Below are 22,489 nucleotides of genomic sequence, written 5' to 3'. Positions count from 1 at the left end.
ATGCGCTTTGCTTTGGTCACCTATAGCAAAATTGTAAAGCTTAAAAACTGCAGTGCCTTGAGGAAAATTATTTGACCTTTCTACTGCCAAAAAAGTCCCCACCACTCACTCTACCAGCAAATTATCTTCAATGATATATTTCTGAATTTTGGAAGTGAGACTACTATGCAGCAGTAAAGCAAATGGCAGGTAGAGTCCTTGCTATATTAATAGAGAGTATTTGAGTCATGCCATGTCTCCCTAAAATTTAAGCTGATGCATTTTTCCTCAAGCTGATGCATGATTTCTCTCCCTCCCGTGTGATGTGGTGTGACATGACCAGCGCATAAATACTGTTTCCATTGAGACCTATACCCTTTCCTCTCCTTTTTATTTAAGTGCTGCCTGTGATCCCAGAAAATTAATCATAGCCTGGATTGTATTTCAGATATTCATCAGACCAAGTATTAGGGTCATTTCCACAGATCCCTTTGTAAAGCAGTGTTTCTTAAAATTTGATGATTTTCTTTTAGCAGAATGAGTGAGGCAGATGTGGACTAACCACTATCAGCTAACTCATGACTTCCGTAGATGTCGCCTAGAACATTAAGAACCTTCACATCACGATAAAATAACTCATTTGTAATGTTGTGAAGAATATCCTTTTAATGTAAATCTACTCATCCTGATATTTGGATTTTTCAAAAGATGATTCAGGATACATATCTTGCATTTCCTTTTGAATATCACTACTCCCCACTGATTTTAGCTTCATACTCGAACCACTCAGAGCAGCTCCTGAGTGCCAGTGAGGAACAGAGACCTAGCAGTGCTGTCTCAGCAGAAGGTTTGGGAGATCTAGCCTGGTGTGTTCTCAGCCTCCTTCCTCTACCTCTACCCCACCATCAAAATTCTCAGCCTCCAGAATCTTCTTTCATGCACAATTATTCGAATTCTGCTGACCGTCCATTCCATTCCTCCAGTTTATTGACCTTCATAGACATTCTGTTTTGGTTATCTGGACAGATAGAGTCCAGATACCTTCCTGGGCCCCTTTGCCAAGATCCTGCTTTTGTTTTCATTGGTATTCTCATTGGCTCTGTGTCGAAGAAAGGAGGAAGGAAGGAAGTTGTTGTTTTTATCTATTATATCAGTACCATCTCTTTTTGCCTTCTCTCTCCCTCAAATTTCTTCTTTCCCCATTTCTCCTATTCTCACATGCCCAGCCAGGACATTCTCTTTGTATCTGATCTTCTCTGAGATCTTCCAGCATAGATTGTTCATAAAACAAAGTCTGGTGTTTGGTTGTACAAGGGTGTGTGTGTGTTTATGTTTGTTTTCCCAATTCGAGTTTTTTCAGAGAGCAATTTTGTCAACATTTTCCACAGAATAAACAAAGAGCTGAAAATAGTGCAGGTTCTTACTAAATATACTACATAATGATTTTCCTCTGGGCTGACTCTTTTTGCCATGTGAGTATAGGCTACCATCCTTTACTATTGAGTCTTCACCTTGAGTACCTAGTTCTCCCTTGTTGGGAGAACGCTCTCTAGTTGCATTTAAAATTGTCACATTTATTTCTTCTTCCTTTGCACAGGTAAAGGATCAGAATCTTTTAGCCTTTGCTTGTAGCTCTTACTAACTATTCCTTATAGACCAGTGTACTGTCTTGCCCTTTTCCAGGACTGGGGGAGGGGGAGAGAGAGGCAGGAGAGAGAGAGAGATGAAACTTTTGTGGTGTTCCTGTCCTTTTCATTCACGTGAGTTTTGTAGACTTTGTTAAACATTATAGCACAATGGAAAGTGAGGAGCAGCTTGTTAATAGCCATACTCCAGATAATCTTTCTGCCTTGTTTTCTTTACCACACTAACACTATGTGAAAGAATCGTGTTTACTTCTCTGTTCATTCCTTGTCCATAAATGGCTTGCATCCCCCCACCAGAAGGGAAGCTTCATGAAGCTGAAACTCTGTTAGCCTTGCCCTCTGCATGGATTTGTTGTATAAATTTTAATGTTGTTCTACTGTAACAAAATCTCTTGTCCAGTATACAAGAACCAGCAGCTACCCCCTCTGTCTCATGACAGCTACTTTAAGACTCTTATACCAAGCCTAGTTTAACTTTGGATCCTCTCCCCCAGTTTTTTTTTTTTTTTTCCTTACTCTCTAGTTTTCAATTCATCGATTCCTCTTGTTTAAAATTCAAATTCTGTTGCTTCAATAGAATAATTTGCCTTAGGCTTTTCTTGTGATCTTACCTCTCCTTGAAAGTGTCTTCATAATGTATTCCATGAATGGTTTCTCTTTCTATATTACATTTTGTAAGTGAGATCTCTTTTCTACATTGACTTGTTCTGTCCAGTGCCCTATGATATTTTCATGCCCATCTTTAATAAGTGATGTTGTGTTGCTCTTTTGGTAGATTTGGCTCTGTTTCTGTGAGATTCTTAGTGCATATATAAATTTTTCTATTTTTCAACTATTTTTCTTGGAATAGAGGGGTGCTGTTAATGTCTTCAAATCTGAATATTGTTTTATTATAGAATGTCCCACCTGCAGGTATTTGCTTCTGGATCTACTGGTTTTCTTAAATATCTTTTTCTTGTTTGCATTTTATCTTGAATACATAAAATAACATGGACAAAAATTGTACCTGCTGATGTTATTAGACTTTGGATAGCGTTAGTTATATCCCCAAATCATTTCAGATTATCAGCAGGTCATATTTAGAAAACTGACTTTTTAGAAAAGCTACATACTGAGTTATTCAGATATGAAAATATCTGCTATGGACGTTCACTCCTCCTCAAGCAAGTGATAGCAGTATCTTGGTAAAGGTGTACAAGGTCACTTCCACAGGTGGGTTGCACACAGATGTCTTTCACACTCCCTGAGTGTTTACATATGAAAGTTCTCTGATCTCCTTGACCCACAACCCCTTCAAATGGCTGCTTCTCTGAAAATGTGCGATATTCATTATTTAGGTGCCTTTCTAAGGCTATTAATGAAACAAACAGGAAAAATCTGGCATATTCTTGAATACAAGTAAATTATGCTTTCTATCAAGTGTTTGATAAATTTGAATTACCATGTGGTTCCCCCCAGAACTCTTTTTTTTTTTTTTTTATCCTCACCTGAGGATATTTTTCCATTTTTTGTTAAGGTAGAGTGGGAGGGAGAGAGAGGAACAGAGAGAGAGAGAGAGAAACATCGATGTGAAAGGAACACATCGAGTGGCTGCTACCCGCACAACCAACCAGGGCCGGGGACAAACTGCAACCGAGGTACGCGCCCTTAGCGGGAACCGAACCCGGGTCTCTCAGGACCGCAGGCCGACGCTCTAACCGCTGAACCAAACCGGCCAGGGCCCCCCCAGAACTCTTAATGAAGAGGGAAGTTGTATATTTGGTAGATTGTCAATTTCATAATTGATCAAGTAGTATTGGTTTATACTGTGCACCCACTGCTAAGTTAAGCTGTGGGAGCAAAAAATAGAAAGTTCCCATCTTCAGTCTCATTCTACCCTGAATGCTTCTTCAGTTAATCTTTATGATTACCAGATTCTTCATCTTTGACATTAAAATGTCACCTACTTTTTCAGGTTCTTGCATGAATTAAAAGTAATATTTTGGGCACCTACTGCAATGCCAGGCACAAAATAGAACATAAATGGTGGCTGTTCTCTTCCTCAACTTAGTTGTATAAAAAGAATATTCAAGCTATATTTTCCCTTTTACACAATGTCATTACTTTTCCCGGCTGAAAATTGGTGGGCGATTGATGAAACCACTCAAGCCTCCTGATGGGAACTGTACATGTTGAAACTAGATCAGGAACAACCCCCTGGGTGGGAACACATGGAACTCAATTATACTTGATTGCAGCCATACTGTCCTGCATGGTTAGCATCAGATGACAGCTTCACATTGACAAGAACAGTGTTTAGAATATGGGTGGGTGACTATGCAATTAGGAAGTCTAACTGAATCCCTCTTAGCTGAGAGGTAGAAATCTGAAGCGGACGTATCATTCCCTAAAATGCCCACCTGCAGTTGCCTGGACATGTGACCAGTGGATGGCTTTTCTGTCACCCTTTTACAGTCTGTGCTTTTCCCTTAGCCTACAGATGTGCTTGTTAGATTAAATGAGTTAATATATGGAAAGCATGTTGTAAAACAACGCTTTGCTTATAATGAGTGCTATATGTTGTGTGTTGTTATTACAATTTGTATTATATACATAATTTTTAAAAACAGATTTCTTTGAAATCTTATGTTTTAGATTTACTTAGTAAATGGACAAAATGGCAACACTGCAAACCTGTTAAGTTTGCAGGTGACCGTTAATCATATCAGTATATCTTAGTTTTGAGATCTTCTAAATAGACCTCTTTCTGAAAATTCTTAAAGAAATTTGGAAAGGTGATTTTCAGGTTGATATTCGAGACAATAAATGAAGATAATGACCCTTTTTGGTGGGATATTCCTAATGAATAACTCTAATTTGTCATTTATTACAAAAAGGACAAGACCAGCTTCCAGTGTCTGGAAGCCCTACTTAGGAAGGACAATTTCCTCTTTGATTTGGAATGCTAAGGAAAACATGTTCGTACTCTGTGCGTGTGGGAGGGAGGGTGGCCACTTTCATGTCAATTAAACTTTTTCAAATGAGAGAGAAAGCTCTATTGAATAACAATAATACAAAAACTAAGTGGATATAGCAGAAGAAAAGGATGATCATTTTTGTGACACTTTTTTAAGCATTAGCTGAACCAGTGGGGAATGAGGTAGACAATACAGCCCCTCAGAGGATAACTGTTGATTGCCCATCAGTTGGTCACATTAATCAGGGTTCAGGTTATATGAGCAATGATAGATCACAATAATAACTAGTATTTAGTGAAGATCTATTTCATATTTGTCATTTTTTTTAACTTTATTGTTGAATGTATTACAGATGTTCTTTATTTTTCCCCCATTGACCCCTTCCTCCCCATTCCCACCCTCCTCCTGCCTTTCCTCACACTGTTGTCTGTGTCCATTGGTTATGCATATATACATATAAGTTCTTTGGTTTATTTCTTCCCACCCCTCAACCCCCCTTCCCTTTGAGGTTTGTCATACTAACAACCAAATTGTATTTCTTAATCCCTTCACCTTTTTCACCCATTCCCCCAACCCCCCTCCCAACTGGAATATAAATTTAATTATCTAGAAATAAAAATGAACAGTGGACAGTTAAAACTAAGGAAGTCATTTTAGATATCATTTGCAGTCACTTCCCTCATTTTTCTGAGAGCCATGATGTCAAAACAAAAATTACTTTGGACAAAATTTCTCTGTATCTATGAAAATGTTTCTGTTCTGCTTGTTCATTTTGTTTGTTCATATTTTTTATCTTTTTCTTCAAGAAGACCCTTCATCATTTCATATAATAATGGTTTGGTGGTGATGAACTCCTTTAGCCTTTCCTTGTCTGGGAAACTCTTTATATGGCCATCGATTCTAAATTACAGCTTTGCAGGACAGAGTAATCTTGGTTGTAGGTTCTTGCTTTTCATCACTCTGAATACTTTTTGCCACTCTCTTCTGGCCTGCAAAGTTCCTTTTGAGAAATCAGCTAACAGTCTTATAGGTAACTAACTGCTTTGCTCTTGCTGCTTTTAAGAATCTCTCTTTGTCTTGAACCTTTTGCATTTTGATGATGATGTGTCTTGGTGTGGGCTTGGGGTTCATCTTGTTTGGGACTCTCTGTGCTTCCTGGACTAGTATGTCTGTTTCCTTCACCAAGTTACAGAAGTTTTCTGCCATTATTGTTTCAAATAGGTTTTTGGTTTCTTGTTCTCTCTCTTCTCCTTCTGGCACCCCCAAGATGCGAATGTTGGCACGCTTGAAGTTGTCCCAGAGGCTCCTTACACTATCCTCATATTTTTAGATTTTTTATTTTCTTTTTGCTATTTTGATTGGATGTTTTTTGCTTCCTTATATTCCAAATCAATGGTTTGCTTCTTGGCTTTACCTACTCTACTATTGAATCTGTGTAAATTATTCTTAAGTTCAGTTAGTGCCTCCTTCATTTCAGATGGGTCCTTTTTTATGCTCTTGAGGCCCTCCCTAAGTTCACTGAGGTTCTCACTAAGTCCACTGAGCATTCTTATAAGCAGTGTTTTGAACTCAGCATCTGTTAGGTTACTTATTTCCATTTCGCTTAGTTCTTTTCCTGGAATTTTGTTCTGTTCTTTCATTTGGGACCTGTTTCTTTGTCTCCTCATTTTCGCTGCCTCCCTGTGTTTGTTTCTATGTATTACTTAATGAGAGGTGTGGGGCTAGCTGAGACCAGATGCTGCTTGTTTGAAAGAATTTAGGAAAAACCTAAAGCAGGATCCAAGACAGGCCAATCCTATGGTTAAGCAAGCGGCAACAGCTTGGGTGGGCCTGAAAGTTGGGTGGGGCGGGGCCTCAGGGAATCACCAGGGAGGGGCAAACGGTGGAGCCAGGTTGCTGGAGTCCCAGATATGGCGGCTGTCTGCCACCCCAGGGAAGGGCCCACCAAAGGAACAAAGATCTCTGACAGCATATCTGTCCAGGAGAAAGCTGCCTCTCCAGCCCTTACTCCAGTGCCAAACAACTCAGTTCTTCCCCATATGTCTCTGGTGCCTTTCAAGCTGCCTCCCCCACACTGGAGCCTGGAGGGTGCAAGTCTAAGTAAGTCCACGTGCTGGCCATTTAAGAGGGGCTGCCTGGAGATCCAGCCGCCTCAGCCTCCCTCAGTCTCAGTTCCCGCTGGTTTTCCCAGCCAGAGTTATGGAGATTCTCTTCCTGGCACTGGAACCCTGAGCTGTGCGCCTGGTGTGGGACCAGCTCGTCACACCTCCACCCCTCTACCAGTCTCGAGGTGGCTTCTTCTTTTATTATATTTATTTTTTTGCATTTATTTTCAGATAGAGCAAGAGGGAGGAAGAGAGAGAGAAACATCGATGTGAGAGAGACATATAGACTGGTTACCACCCACACAACCCCATAGGGGCCTGGGATGAACTGCATCCGAGGTACATGCCCTCAGCGGGAACCGAAACAGGGCTCTCTGGTCCGTGGGCCGAAGCTCTAACCGCTGAGCCAAGCCAGCCAGGGCAAGGCAGCTTCTTCTTTAATTTCATAGTTGTAGGACTTCCATTCAGCTTGATTTCAGGCGGTTTCGAATGACAGTTTTTCTGTAGTTTAGTTGTAATTTTGATGTGGTTGTAGGAGGACGCAATACTGCGTTTACCTACTCCGCAATCTTGACCGGAAGTCCCGCATTCATCATTGTTTATAGTGCTTTATAAACATTATTCAGTACTGTTTCAGACTGCTGTATTTTCATATTTCATTTCATATTTAAAAGGTTGTTTGAAAATTCAGGCATCTCACCAATATAGGATTAATTTTTAAAATGTTCACTTAAATAATTCCATGGTTGGCATAAATTTAAATTTGATGGCAAAAGGTCCTTTGCATGTATTACTATTCATTAAGCTAAATTTGCTGCAATTACTGTGCAATTTTGAGTGGTTTTACAGTGAACTATTTTGAGAAAAGATCAAAGGATTTCTGTTGAACTGATCCCATTAACCACATTAGGAGTAAAGATATGTATATTGAGCAAGGTGCATCTTTTCATTAAATAAGTAATCACAATCATTTAAAGGAATATTTCACTTATTAGATCATATTTTTAGAGCCTGATTAGAGGCTAATTTTGTGTAACATTTAAAATTGGGGTATTTATTATGTGATTATTCAAAAACAAGTTTAATTAGCCCATAATAGCCAACACATTGCTATTAAAATGGTGAATTTTGAACTCTAGCCAGAAAAACAACAGTAATGAGTGCTCCATTTTTAGAAACATCTAGAGCTTCTCCTGAGCACCAGGCCAGAGTCAGTGCTGAGGGCTCAGCTAATTGTACTGGTGCAGGGTAGGGCAGCTGGAGTTGGGGCACTGATGGGGTTGTTGGCTTTCAGTGTCCGACATACTGGTGGAGAAGTCATATTTCCAATATAAATGTAATTATCTAGAAACAAAAATGAACACTGGACAGTTAAAACTAAGGAAGTCATTTTAGATATCACTTGCAGTCACTTCCCCCATTTTTCTGAGAGCCATAATGTCAAAACAAAAATTACTTTGGACAAAGTTAAGAGAAAGAGGCCAGAACTCAACTCAAAAAATAAATAAAGAAAAATAAAGAATTTAAAGAGCTTCACTGGAGAGTTCATAGACCATCTTTGGTTTGCTAATCAGCGTCACCCAAAGTAAACCTTCTCCTTCTAAATGTTCATTACTAGAGGTTCCTCTACACTTGGAGCAAAGCTCCCTCAAGGTAGGCACCAACCCTCCCACAGAAACCAGGAGATGGGGAATAATCTTCCTTGAAGATGTAATTTTATAGGGCTAGCTTCCAGGTCCCTGAGAAAAATAGCCCTGGGTTGTAACTAGTAAGAGGCCTTTAAAAATATTTACTTATCAAAGGGGCAGAGAAGGACTTTGGAGTAAGTTTTCTAAAGTAAATGCTCAAAGGAAAGGGAGTCCTGGGACCTAGAGGCAGGAAGAATCCTGGTGAAGTTTGATGAAACTGTGGGAAACGCTTCGTTTAAAGTCTAGGTCAGTAAAGGGGAGTCCACCTTTCCAGATGACCAACTTGGTTCACCAAATTAGTTCCCACTTGAAGATAAGTAGGAAACAAAATAACAAACAAAAGGTGGGATTTTCTGTTTTCAGAACACAGCAATTTGTATTTCACATAACCTATTTGGACTTCTCTGTGATTTTGGAAATTTTTTTTAAAATAATATAATGGATTGGAGCATTGGCCTGTGAACCAGAGAGTCCCAGGTTTGGTTCCCACTAGTGGCATGTACCAAAAAAAAAAAAAAACTGTTCTCGCCTAAAAATAATATAATGGAATGGACGAGCCATGTGTTAGGAAAGCTTTTAAAGAGCACTTTGTAAGAACTGTGATATGCATCAGGCTATCATCAGCAGTCGTTTTGGCCATAACTTTAGAATCAGAACTAGTTTGAAGTTGTAGCCTTTCCTAGTCTTGAAGAAGATACTTAGCACCTTTGAAGTTCAATTTCCTAGTCTGTTATTTTATTTTTATTTTTTTTTTTATCCTCACCCGAGGACATTTTTCCATTTTTTGTACAGATAGAGTGGGAGGGAGAGAGAGGAAGGGAGAGAGAGAGAAACATCGATGTGAAGGGACACATCGAGTGGCTGCCACCCGCACGACCAACCAGGGCCGGGGACAAACTGCAACCGAAGCACGTGCCCTTAGCGGGAACCGAACCCGGGTCTCTGCGGACCGCAGGCCGACGCTCTAACCGCTGAGCCAAACTGGCCAGGGCCAATTTCCTAGTCTGTAAAAAGGATAGAATGGGATTGCTGTAAGATTGAAAGAAGAAGCTTAGCAGAGTGCCTGGCATGTGCTGAGGATATTCACAAATAATTTATGATAAACCCAGTGGTGAACAGAGGACCTATGGCTATGAACTTGAGTTTTGAGCCAGTGGATGCATTATTCTACTTTGCAATGAGGCCCCTCATAAAGCATGCAGATTTGATCTGAGTGAAGAAATGAGCACAGTTCTTTTAATGTTAGAGAGAATGGGCTCTATTCAAATGTCTTAACAGATGATCAGCTGCTTATAATTACTTAGCAAGTATGTGAGTTTGCTGAGTTAGAACAGCATTTACTTGAAACTCTATAAAAAGTGCATGGCTGCCAATATAAAACTTTCCTAATAAGAAACAGAAAAATCTGTTCAGTAATAAGCACGCAGTACATTTTAGGGTGTCTACATGTATTCTGTCCTAAAATGTCAATAACTTTTCACATCACAAGTCCTTAGAAAATGCAAAAATACCCTATGAGTCTTTCCAAAGTATGAGATGTCCTGTTGACCTTTGTAAGAAACAATGAGATATACTGTCATGCTTTAAAGTACTAACAAAATTAAAGGAAGAAGTGTGGTAGGGGTTTAGAGAAATATAGGGTAATTCTCTCTCATAGAAACATGAGCTCCAGGAAAAATGAAATCAGGTTTTCTTGTAATTTGTGCCAAATGTCTGCTTTGATAAGGAAATTGGTTTCCTGTGGCGTTTTCTTGGTATTTTATTACATTTCCCCAGATGATATCAGAGGTAAGCCAGCATATTCTGAATACCACACTACAGTGAGTGCTGCCTCCATGAAAAGCCAATATGTGTTCTTTGTTGGTTTATGTACTTTAAGGAGCAGCAAATGCTACATTAGGCTTTAGTCCACATGTCTCATCCCATGTCATTTGACTTGGTGATTGAATCACTCTCATCAAGAATCCTGAATTGGTAATGAAATAGAAAAGACTACTTTAGACTCCCAGTCAAGATGGCAGACTAGGTAAATGCTGTGTTCACCTCTTCCTATGACGACATCAAATTTACAACAAAATTATGGAACACACATCATTGAGAACCCCTGAAGACTAGCTGAACAGAAGTTCTATAACAAAGGATATAAAGAAGAAGCCATACAAGATTAGTAGGAAGGGCAGAGAGTGCTGGTCCCATACTCATGGTGTGGTGCTTAAGTATCAGGAGGGATATCTAGACTTCGGAGCTTCCCCTTGAGAGCAAGGGGTTTCTAGCCCCCACTAGGCTCCCCAATCCAGGGCATCAGTGCTGGAAAGAGCAGTTCCTATAATGTCTGGCTATGAAAACCAGCAGGGATTGTATCCAAGTGAGACAGAGGCCCAGGCGTTCCTCTTGGGGGTGGGAGTAGGGGGTCCATGCACAGACTCACTGTCTCTGGGCATAGGAGCTGCAGCTCAAAAAAGGACATTCAGGGAGTAACTAATTGACTAGCTTCTGGGTGAGAACTGGATGGGCAGGGGTTAGAAAGCTCTCTCCAGGCACAGAAGCACTGTCAGGTGCCACTGTTCTTTTGTTGAGCAATGCTACCATCCAGTCAGGAGGCTCAGGCAAGCAACAAATCTGAGCTCTCCGTTGACCTGGCGAACACTGTTCACCCCACCCTGGGGATTTCCTGGGATGCCCCCAGCCCAGCCCGAGCAGCTTTTCCACTCAGACAGCCTGCCTCCGTTCATGCTGTGGACTTGCCTAAAACCTATCAAAGGTCTACAAAACCCAAACAAGCAGTGCTGGCTTTGGTGTGTCCTATACCTCTTGCTAAGTAAAACCAATGCCCCAGCAATACTGGGTCTCAACTTGCACTGTAACTCCCATCACGTGGCCCTAAGGCTGGCACAAGTGAAAGCTGGCTTCAGCTTACATGGTGGTGCCCAACAAAAGGTCCAAAGCCAGGTACTAGTTCCAGCTTGGTTGATACAGTAGCCTCTCAAAGCCCAGCATAAGCATCAAACAACCACATATCACTTTGTAGTTCCCAATAGGTGGTCTCAAACCTAGCACAAGAACCAGCTGAAGTTGCCCAGAGCACCACCCAACCAGCTCACAAATGACATGCCCAAATGGCAGATTTGGCTGGCACCACAACCCTGCTAGAGCAACTCCTGCTCTGTGGAGTCAGCCCCAATAGTAATCAAGGCTCAACTACAGCAGGAGAGCACACAACCCACACCAGGGACACTCCTGGAGCACCTGGTTCAGGTGACCAGGGACACTGACCCCTGAGCCTTGAAGTACAAAGAAAATGTTTAAAGTATGAATGAGAAAACATAGGAGAAAAAAAAAATCTCACTAAGGCAAACACTTAGTAAAAGCAGTGGATCAACCAACTATTAAGGTAATACAAAGGTTAAAAGGCAAAACTAGAAAAATCATGTACAATTATAACAATAAATTAAGGGATACACACCAATACCACAAAAGGAGTAAAAAACAAAAAACAAAATGTAGAGAGGGTGAGTAAAATTGTGTGATTTTAGAATGCATTCATAATTAAGCACCCACCTGCCCTAGCCAGTTTTTCTCAGTGGTTAGAGCATCAGCCCACAGGTTCATTTCTGGCCCGGGTTGGGGTCATGTTGGAAGCAACCAATTAATGTGTCTCTCTAACCTTGATGTTTTTCTCTCTCTCCCTCCTTCCTCCCTCCCTCTTTATATACAAATTAAGAGTCTCTAGTCCAGCTGGTATGACTCAGTGGTTGAACATTGACCTATGCACCAAGAGGTCACCAGTTCGATTCCCAGTCAGGACACATGCCCAGGTTGTGGGCCAAATCCCCAGTGGGGAGCATGCTGGAGGCAGCCAATCAATGTTCTCTCTCATTGATGTTTCTGTCTCTCCCTTTCTCTCACTTCCTCTCTCTCTAAAATCAGTAAAGGAAAAAAAAAAATTTTTTTTTTTAATTAAGAGTCTCATGCTCTACTAACTGAGCTAGCTGTGCACTTCTATCTAAAAAATAATGGAAAAATATCCTCAAATGAAGATTAACAACAACAACAAGAATAAAATTAAGCAACCATCAAGTTAAAATACACTGCTATAAACATAGCTTAGTATATATGAAGAACATGTTAACCACAAACCATAAATCTACAAGAGATGTACAAGAAATAAAGAGACAGGAATCCAAGCACTATACTATAGAAAGTAATCCATATACAAGAGAAGGGTGCAAGATAATAAGAAAGGGGAACTACAAAAACAATAAAATGGCAATAACAGACAAACCTTAAGAAACCAGAGAAATCTCAAGTAAACAATTTCACATTAAACATAAAGGAATTAGAAAAACAATAAACAATGCCCAAAGTAAGTAGAATGTAGGAAACAATAAAGATCAAAGTGGAAATAAACAAAATAGAGTCTAAAAAGAAACACAGAAAAGATCAATGAAACCAAGAGCAGCTTCTTTAAAAGAAAAATAAAATTGGTAAACCTTTAGACACTCATTAAAAAAAAAGGAGAGAGGGGGCCCAAATAAATCAAATCAGGAAAGATAGAGGAGAGGTGACCACTGGCACCACAGAAATACAAAGGATTATTAGGAAATAACAATGAACAATTATATGCGAAAATATTGAACAATCACTAAGAAATGGATAATTTCCTAGAAACATACAATCTTCCAAGGCTGAATTAGGAAGAAAGAGAAAATATCAATAGATCAATAATTACTCACATAATTGAATTAGTAATCAAAAACTCTCAACAAAGAAAAGCCCTAGATCAGAAGGCTTCGTTGGTAAATTTTATCAAACATTCAATGAAGAACTAACATCTATCTTTCTCAAAGTATTCCTAACATTTGAAAAGGTTAACCTATGTACCACATAAACAAACTGAAGAATATGATCATATCATATGAAGCAGGAAAGCTTTTGACAAAATCCAACATTCATTTTGATAAACTCTCAGCAAAGTGGGGATACAGGGAACATACCTCAACATAATAATTGCCATATTTGACAAACCCACAACTAACATAATACTGAATGGTGAAAAGCTGAAAGGAAATCTTTTCTTTAATATCAGGAACAAGACAAGAATGCCTAGTTTTAGCAGTTTTATTCAACATAAAATTGGAAGTTCTAGCCATAGCAGTCAGACAAGAAAAAGAAACAAAAGGTATCTGAATTTGAAAGAAAGAAGTAAAACTGTCATTATTTGCCTGTGACATGATACTAAATACAGAGAATCCTAAAGAATTCATCAAAAAACTATTAGAACCAATAAATGAATTTGGTAAAGTAGCGGGATACAAAATTAATATTCAGAAATCAGTTGCATTTTTATACACCAATAACAAACTATCGGAAAGAGAAATTAAGAAAACAATATTATTTACAATTGCATCAAAAAGAGTAAAATTTCTAGCAATAAATTTAACCAAAGAGGTAAAAGAACTGTACTCAGAAAACTGTAAGACATTTAATAAGAAATTGATGAAGATCCATAAGTGGAAGGCTATATACCATGCTTATTGATAGGAAAAATTAACATTGTTAAAATGTCCACACTGTCCCAAAGCAATCTGTAAATTCATTGCTAATAATCCTAAAATGTACTTGAAATGACAAAAGACCCTGAATAGCCAAAGCAATCTTAAGAAAAAAGAATAAAGTTGGAAGTATAATGCTACCTGATATCAAATTCTACTACAAGGCTATAGAAATCAAGACAGGGTGGTACTAGCATAAACAGACCCATAGATTGATGGAACAGAATAGAAATCCCATAAATAAACCCATGCCTTATTTGATCAATTAACCTATGACAATGTAGGCAAGAATATAAATAGGGGTAAAGAGAGTCTCTTCAATACATTTTGTTGGGATACTGGACAGACACATGCAAAAAACAATGACACTGGACCACTTTCTTGCTCTATATACAACAATAAAGTCAAAATGGATTAGAGACAAATGTAAGACCCAATATCATAAAATCCCTAGAAGAAAATAGGCAGTTAACTCTGACCTCACTCTTAGTGATATTTCTTTGGATATGTCTCCTCGAGCAACACAATAAAAATAAAAATACATCAAACTAAAAAGTTTTTCAGAGAAAGAAACCATCAACAAGAAAAAGACAATCTACTGAATGGGATACATTCCCACTGACACATTCGATAAGGGGGTAATATTTAAAATACATAAAAAACTCATACAACTGAACATCCCCAAAATACAAACCATCTGATTAAAAAATGGGCATAGGCTTTGAATCGACACATCTCTAAAGAGGACATAACAGATGGCCAATAGACATGTGATAAGATGCTCAACATCAATAATCATTAGGGAAATGTAAATTAAAACTACAATGAGATATCACCTCACACATGTCAGATTAGCTATTAAAAAGACAATAAATCAACAAATAACAAGTTTTGACTAGGATGTGGAGAAAAGGGAACACTCACTCATGCATTGTTGGTGGGATTGCGAATTGGTGCAGCCACCATGGAAAACAGTATGGAGGCTCCTCAATATATTAAAAATAGAAGTACCACATGACCCAGCAATTCCACTTCTGCATATTTATCTAGAGAAATTCAAAACACTATTTTGGAAAGATATATGCACTCATATGTTCATTACAGCATTATTTACAATAGCCAAGACAAAAAAGCAACCTAAGTGTTCATTAATAGATGAAAGGATAAAGAAGTAGTAATATATATATAATGGAATATTACTCAGCCATAAAAAAGAATGAAATCTTGCCATTTGTGACAACATGGGTGGACCTACAGGGTATTATGTGGAAATAAATCAGAGAAAGAGAAATACCTTATGATTTCACTTATATGGTAAATTTAAAGCAAAATAAATGAACAAATTAAAAAGAAACAAACATAGATACAGAGAACAAATTGATGGCTGTCAGATGGGAGGGGTATTGGTGGGATGGATGAAAAATATGAAGGGATTAAGAAGTATAGATTGCCAGTTATAAAAATACTCACAGGGATGTAAAGTACAGTATAGGGAGTCTAGTCAATAATATTGTAATAACTATGCATAGTGTCAAATAAATACTAGACTTATAGGAGTAAGCACTTCATAAGATATATATATATATATATATATATATATAGTCACTATATTGTGTACCTGAAACTAGTATAATATTGTATGTCAACTCTAATTGAAAAGCAAATAACCTAAAAAAAAAAAAGAATACTTTATTAACTTGCCAGGTTTAAAAAGGATGTATTAAAGTGGCCAATATAGATAGAGACCATCAATTAAATTTAAGAAAATAATAGAAAGAAAAGTACCAACATTGTCACATCTGTGAGCACATAAATATTACATTTCACTCGAGCAAACTGAAATTCACAGTGCCTGAGTTCCCATCCCAGTTCATCCGGTTGCTGTGTAATCAGAAACAGAGCTTTGAACCTCTATGTATTTGATATTTTGCATCTGTAAAATGGCATTAATAATGTTAAATACTCATTACATTGTTGTGGTGATAAAAGAGACAATGCAAGTAGAGCACTTAGTGTCAAACCAGCCATACAGAAATTTCCATAATATAAATTAGCTCTTTTTAGTAGTATCAGGAAAGTGACTGAGTAAACTATATCATCAATGGAAACAAACCCATATCTCAGGCAAGAAGGGGACATGTTAGTAATTGGCCCTTTAGCATCTAGAAAGTTTTAAAAACTTTCTGAATTCTATCAGCATAAAACTTTTCTCAGTAGCCACTAGGAAACTAGCAAGACAAGGGCAGTGTTTCAGCTGGATAAATGTAGGTTGCCCAGATGGGAAGAGGGTATGTATCATCTGCTGTTCTTATTTTTGGAGGAAAAGGTGCAGGTCTCTGCCCCACAGAGCTTTTGGGAAAGGGATGATTAGCTTTCATGCCTGTTCCTTTAATCTGCTTGCTCCTCCAGCTAAAACACTCAGGAACACCTTGGGCTGCTTCACTTAACCGGTTGTACCCACCACACACCCTCCCCCCGTGATGGATGGCGTGTCTTCCATATTTCTCAATTCTAGGCTTGACATGATTCCTTCTAATGGGCTCAGTGGGGAAGACGTCTAATCTTTCACCTCAGCGACTGCACTTTCACCAGAAAGAATATGATCTTTCCCCAACAAAAGAAAATTGAGACAGCAATAGCTTCCTGACAGGAATATAAAAATGATCACCCGAAGTGAGTAGACCCAGTTTTAAAATCAGGGACACTGTATGCTGCCTCGTTACGCAGAATGACCTGGGCTTGTAGAGACGCTGTGCAGGAACCTGACTGAGACGCATGCGCACACCTAGGACCCAGCATACAACTCTGCTGTTCCATCCAGGGTACACCATGCAAATCCGGAGCAGGTGAAAGGGGAAGAAAAAGAGAATTGACCTAACAATTTTAGAAATAAACCTTAAAACTTAAGCCAGAGCAATTATTTCCAAGATAATAAGCCTTACTGTCAGTTATTACCAGAGTGATCTTAGGTGACTGATTTCATGATACCTAAACAGATAAGATCATAATAAAATTTCAGGAGCGGAAGAACTATAATTCACTCCAATCACAAGTACCAGAGGGTACTCATCCATAAAGATAGACTGTTTCGCAGGTAAACAGAAACAAGCTGCATGTGCAGCTTGATGGTTAATGGCCTGAAACGTGTCCTGCAATCCAAATGGTTGTTTGCCACCTGAATTCACGGGGCCTCCATCCATGGAAGAAAAGTACCTGAATACAATCACCCCCGCATGGGGATAATGTCCTTCATGGTCACTGTCACAGCAGACTGAGCCATGGCATATAGTACATATTACAGAATTGTCTACTTGTTGGTACGGCTGCTGATTCAATACCTTTTATGTGGAAGACACAGGAAAAATAATCAGACCATCGTTATTTTTTCATAGCACATTCACATGTGTTGTCCTACCTGATATGATCCCCTCAATGACCCTGGGAGGTAAATAATGTATCACCCTTAGGTTTCTGATGAAAGCATGTTAGCAGAAGAGAGTGGGCCAACTCAGCAAGCTAAATGAAGTGCCTGAAATAGAACCTACTGTCCGATATGCTTCTTGCCACTCTGCATTGCTTCCCTAAGGTTCTGCAGGAACGCAGACTTCTTTTACTGGAAAGGGCGGATAGATGGCAGGAGGTACAGTGGAATGTGGCTGAAAGCCGTCCAGCCGGCCAGTTGCTTAGGAAAGCCGACCTAAAGTGCCCAGTTCTCCGGGAAAGGATAAACGTGGAATAGTAACAAATGGCCCTGCAGTCATAAATGCAGACACGTTGAATGTATAAAACTGGAACAGACCTACCTGAGTTGGAACTTCAGCTGTGCCACTTCTGAAGTCCAGATAGCATGACCTCTCAGAGACTCGTTTCCTCTCCTGTAAAGGAGTGATAACACCTGTATCAGAGTTGTTATGAAGAATAGATTAGATGATTTGTGTAAAGCACACAGCAGAGAGCCCACCATATAATAATAATCCAATAAAGGTAACAGTTGTTAACTACATAAAATAAGAAAAGAAATATAAGCCTTGCATTGAGTCAGAAGTTTTAAGAGCCATGTTGAGTATTAGTTGACAATGAAATCATGTGAAAATCTATCTACTAAAGGTAAATCCAAGCAATGGTTGGGAGGAAGTTAAGAAAGGGGGTTTTGATAATTTGACATAATTTAGGTACGTTAACCCCAAGGTATTATGAAATGTTTCCTGGAGCTCTTCAAAAGTATGACTTTACCTGTAAAGTACGAGGGGTGGGGGAAAGGTGATGGTAGTTACTTCTGTCAGAGAATTAGAAGTAATACACACAGGCACGCATGCACTCCTATCGCTCTAGCTATAATCATGGCGTTACTTTTGTCTTCCTGCAAACCAGGTTCCCCCTAAATTCCTGGTTTCAGATTGAGGATTCCTTGAAATGAATCCCCTGGAGACTGATTGTTCAAATATCTATATGTAAAATTTTGAAATGCATCTTAAGATAAGTGATTTCTGGGTGTATGTATTTCAGGGTATTTTAGTCAGTGAGTTTCAGGAAAAGAAGCTATTTTGCTATGGAAGAGTTTGGTGGGGTAGAAATGAGTAATGGAGAGTGTCATCTACATTTCAAAATATAGATCTTCTCACATTTTCTGAAATGTAATGCATTTTTATGAAAAACACAGACTCTCCAGGCTCCCTAACTTTGAAACGGATTTTCTCAATTATTGCCTATATAGCTTTTTTCACGTGTGACAATTATGGAAAGTTTGACCCGACTGAGGAGAGCCTTTTCAGCTTTATCACTCTAAGAGCAGCAGGAATAAAAAGTACCCTAGACACTTCTGCAACTGCTCTGCTGAATTTGAGAAAAGGGTCCTAAGTTAGCTCTCAACTATTTGTGGTGCTGTGTCAGATGATGTGGATGTAAATAAGGCACCCAAATGACTCTAACTGAAGATTGCTAACTTGACTGACTTTAAATATAAAAAATGATGAAATATTGCCATTTGCAACAACATGGATGGATCTTGAGAGTATCATGCTAAGCAATATAAGTCAGACAAAGGACAAGAACAATGTGATCTCACTCATATGTGAGATACGAAACAAGAAACCAACCAACCAACCAACCAAATTCATAGACACATACAACAGTATGGTGGTTACTACTGGGGAAATGGGGGGAATGGAGAGGGTAAAGGGTGTGACATACACGTTGATGGAAGGAGACTAGACTTTTGGTGGTGAGCACACAATGCAATATACTGAAGATGTTTTATAGACTTTTACACCTGAAACTTGTACAATATTATTAACCAATGTTACCCCAATAAATCTAATTAAAAAATGACTTAGTCATTTCAATTAAGCACTTATTACTTGGAGACATAGGGAAATAAATGCAGCTATGATATTTGAATTGATGCACATTCATCCCAATTCACCTAAGCTCAGAAAAAGCGATTTATGGTTTAATTACATAAATATACTCACTTTCTTTTACTGAAGATATTACAGGAGGTGATAGTTAGGAAAGCACTGAAGTAAAAATATTTTATAAAGACATAAGCAATGTGACTGCCAGCGTCTTGCCCAGTTGCTTATCACCATCACTAACACTTTGAAATCAAAAGTCTTTCGCACCTTCTTAATGGTCACATTCACTCCAGTCTATTCCTGAAATTTTATAAACTTTTAAAAATAACTTCCTCTAATCAGTCAGAAAACATGCGTTTTGCAGTTAGTGTGTTCTATGTTAGATGTAGGAAGGTGAGGGAAACGGTAGAAAGAGAAATAGTCACTGGAAATTATCAAGGACTAGCAATCTAGTCTGGAGGAGAAGAAGCAACCCAACATAAATAAAACAGAAGTCTTCTTGATTCTGTTCCTACCAGCTTCAGGCCGTTCCAGCTCATGTCTTCCTTATTCGGAAACCTTCATTGGTTTTGGGGCGTTCACTAGAGGCCTTGATCATTCTCCTTGAAGTGTCATCCCAAGTCTCGTCTACTCAGAGAGCTCTTTACTTTCTGAAGCTTCCCCTCATTATTATTTCTCTTATTATCCAATTTTTATGCCTTCTTGTGCTATTGAAGTTTTTAAATTGAAAATTGTTTTCTTAGATTTTCTATTTATTTCCAATATGTTGTAAGTTTTTTCATTGTTAAATGTGTTTAAAGGTTACATAGAAACTTGATTCTTTTTGATTCAGTAAGGAATACACTATGTTTGCCCCCTGTAACCAGAAATCCTAAAATATATTCTAATAACATTTAAGGGTTACATAGAAACTCTAATTTTTAAAACCTGTTTTGAGTCAGTAACTATAATCTATTAATAATTTTAATTAAATTTATTGTGATGACACTGGTTAATAAGATCATATAGGTTTCAAGTGTACTTTTCTATGATTCATGATCTGTACATTGCAGCGTGTGCCCACCCCCCCAAAGTCAAATCTCTTTCGTCACCAATATATTTGACTCTCTTTACTCTTTACTAACTCCAAAGCCCCTTCCTTCTAGTAATGATCAACTATGAGTTTTTGTTTGTTTTTTCTTATTTGTTCATTTGTTGCTTTCGCTTTTATATCCCACATGTGAGTAAAACCATATGGTGCAAGTTTTCAGACGATAGAACCCATAGCTGTCTTGTGTACCTTGGGATCCTCAATGTCTTCTATGGTCCCTGGTAAATTGTTATTCAATATGATATTTGTTGGAAAAATTTAATTACTTTTTCTACATAATTTTTTCCTATATCTTTATACCAATGGAAACAACGTGGCATGACTCTTTCACACCTTTCATCATGTTCTGATAAACATATAAATACGGGGATATTTTTTCTCTCTTACCATATAAAATGGAAACATGCTATACAAATTGACCTTGCTTTTCTCTTTTCCTAATATATTATGGACATCTTTCAGGTCAACAGATTTAACTATAACTACTACTTTTTAACTATTAGTCAACTATTTTTTTTAATGCTGTTAAAATTCTAGACCATGGGTGTGCCTTTATTTATTCAATGAAGCATTGTTGCCAAACTTAGGTTATTTTTTTTCTTTACTCCTCACAAACAACATTGTAACAAACACCCTGTAGTATTTATAATACCACCATTATACCATATTGCTATTTCTTTCTTAAAATTTGTTGCTTAAAATAATCTCATTTTGACTTCTCGTGAAACTGAGCATCTGGTCCTTCATTTAATCACCTATTTTTGTCTTTTAATCTCCAATTGACTGTGTGTATTTTTGTCCATTTTTCTAGTGGATTTGTCCTTTTTTTGTTTTTGATCAACTGATACATGAACTTTATCTTTCATAGGGACTGCAAATATTTCCCCACCCCTTTCTCTTTTGCAAGTTTACTTTGTTAGTGACACCTTTGTTTTACATAAAGTTGTTATTTAAGGAGTCAAATGTGCTGGTTTCAGCATGTATGACTTTATTTATTGCATGCCTATGATCAGTGTGTTAAGTTTCATGTCTACTGTCAGACTTTTTTCTCATTCTCCCACAAAACTCAGTGCTGTAGCCACTCTGGCTTTTGTTTAATTTCTGAAAAGCAAACTTTCCTTCCTTGAGGTCATCCCACATGTTATTCCTTCTCATTAGAAGACTGTGCACTTTTCATTTGACTACTTTCCACTGGTTTTCCATGTTTTGGCATAAATATCACAAACACAGAAAGGTCTCTGGGACTCCTTACTCTAATACAAAAATCTCTGCTCTGCTCCTGCATGGTACCTATCATTTTCCTTCATTACACACATTCCAGCTATTGCTTTACGTTGAACTGTGTGACTCTTTGTTGTGTATCTCCTTTCCTCATTATATTTCAAGGTCCATGAGGGCAAACATCAGTTGTGTATGGTTATCTACTTCACTAGCAGCACCTAGCATGGTCCCTGGACCGTAACTACTGCCCACTATGTATTTGTTAACAGAAAGAATGAAGATTCTTAGAGAAAACTTTATAAAAGACAGGGCATTTAAACCAGGTCTTGAGGAATAAGTAGTATTCAGTCAGGCAGGAGAAAAAACGTCATATTAGCCAGGCATGAAGGTAGAACTTTAATTAGTATATGGAAGAGACTGGGGGACAGCAATAAAATTGTAATTGCAACTTTGGGAGAAATGGAAGACAAACTTGAGTAGATAGGTATGGGCAGACTATGAAGGACCACAAGAATAGTAGTCACATTAGTACTTTAGTAAACACTATGACACTTTCAAGAGTTCTAATAAAATCTTACAGGCACATTGACCATGAAAAAAGTTTATGAAGTCTGCAGATAACTAAGCTGTAGACACATAGTTTACAAAGTATAGGGTAATTGAAGAGTAGGCTCTGTAAATCTCATGACCCTAGGGCTTCCCCCAGAGATGAAGGAGATGTGTGTTCCTCTATTAGTTTCAGTGTGGCCAGAGTCACCCAACGTGTGACTGTCCAATGCCTTTTCTGTTCTGTGTTGTGCCATTTGAGGTAGCAGCCTATGCTACTTGGTGCTCTGTCCTCCAGGCACATGACGAGGTTTTCTGTGTCTAGCATCCCTTCTCATGCAATACCTACAA

The 22,489-nt window shown here is 38.4% G+C and overlaps 1 protein-coding gene across 19 annotated transcripts in view; it reads left to right on the top strand.

Moving 5' to 3' along the window:
• Positions 1-22,489, top strand: part of NRXN1 (neurexin 1) — a 1,071,251-nt gene that overhangs the window by 1,038,057 nt on the left and 10,705 nt on the right. The window lies entirely within an intron of this gene.

The sequence above is a fragment of the Molossus molossus genome, unplaced genomic scaffold (assembly GCF_014108415.1).
Source record: "Molossus molossus isolate mMolMol1 unplaced genomic scaffold, mMolMol1.p scaffold_m16_p_15, whole genome shotgun sequence".
NCBI lineage: Eukaryota > Metazoa > Chordata > Mammalia > Chiroptera > Molossidae > Molossus > Molossus molossus.
This window is presented reverse-complemented; position numbering and strand designations above follow the sequence as displayed.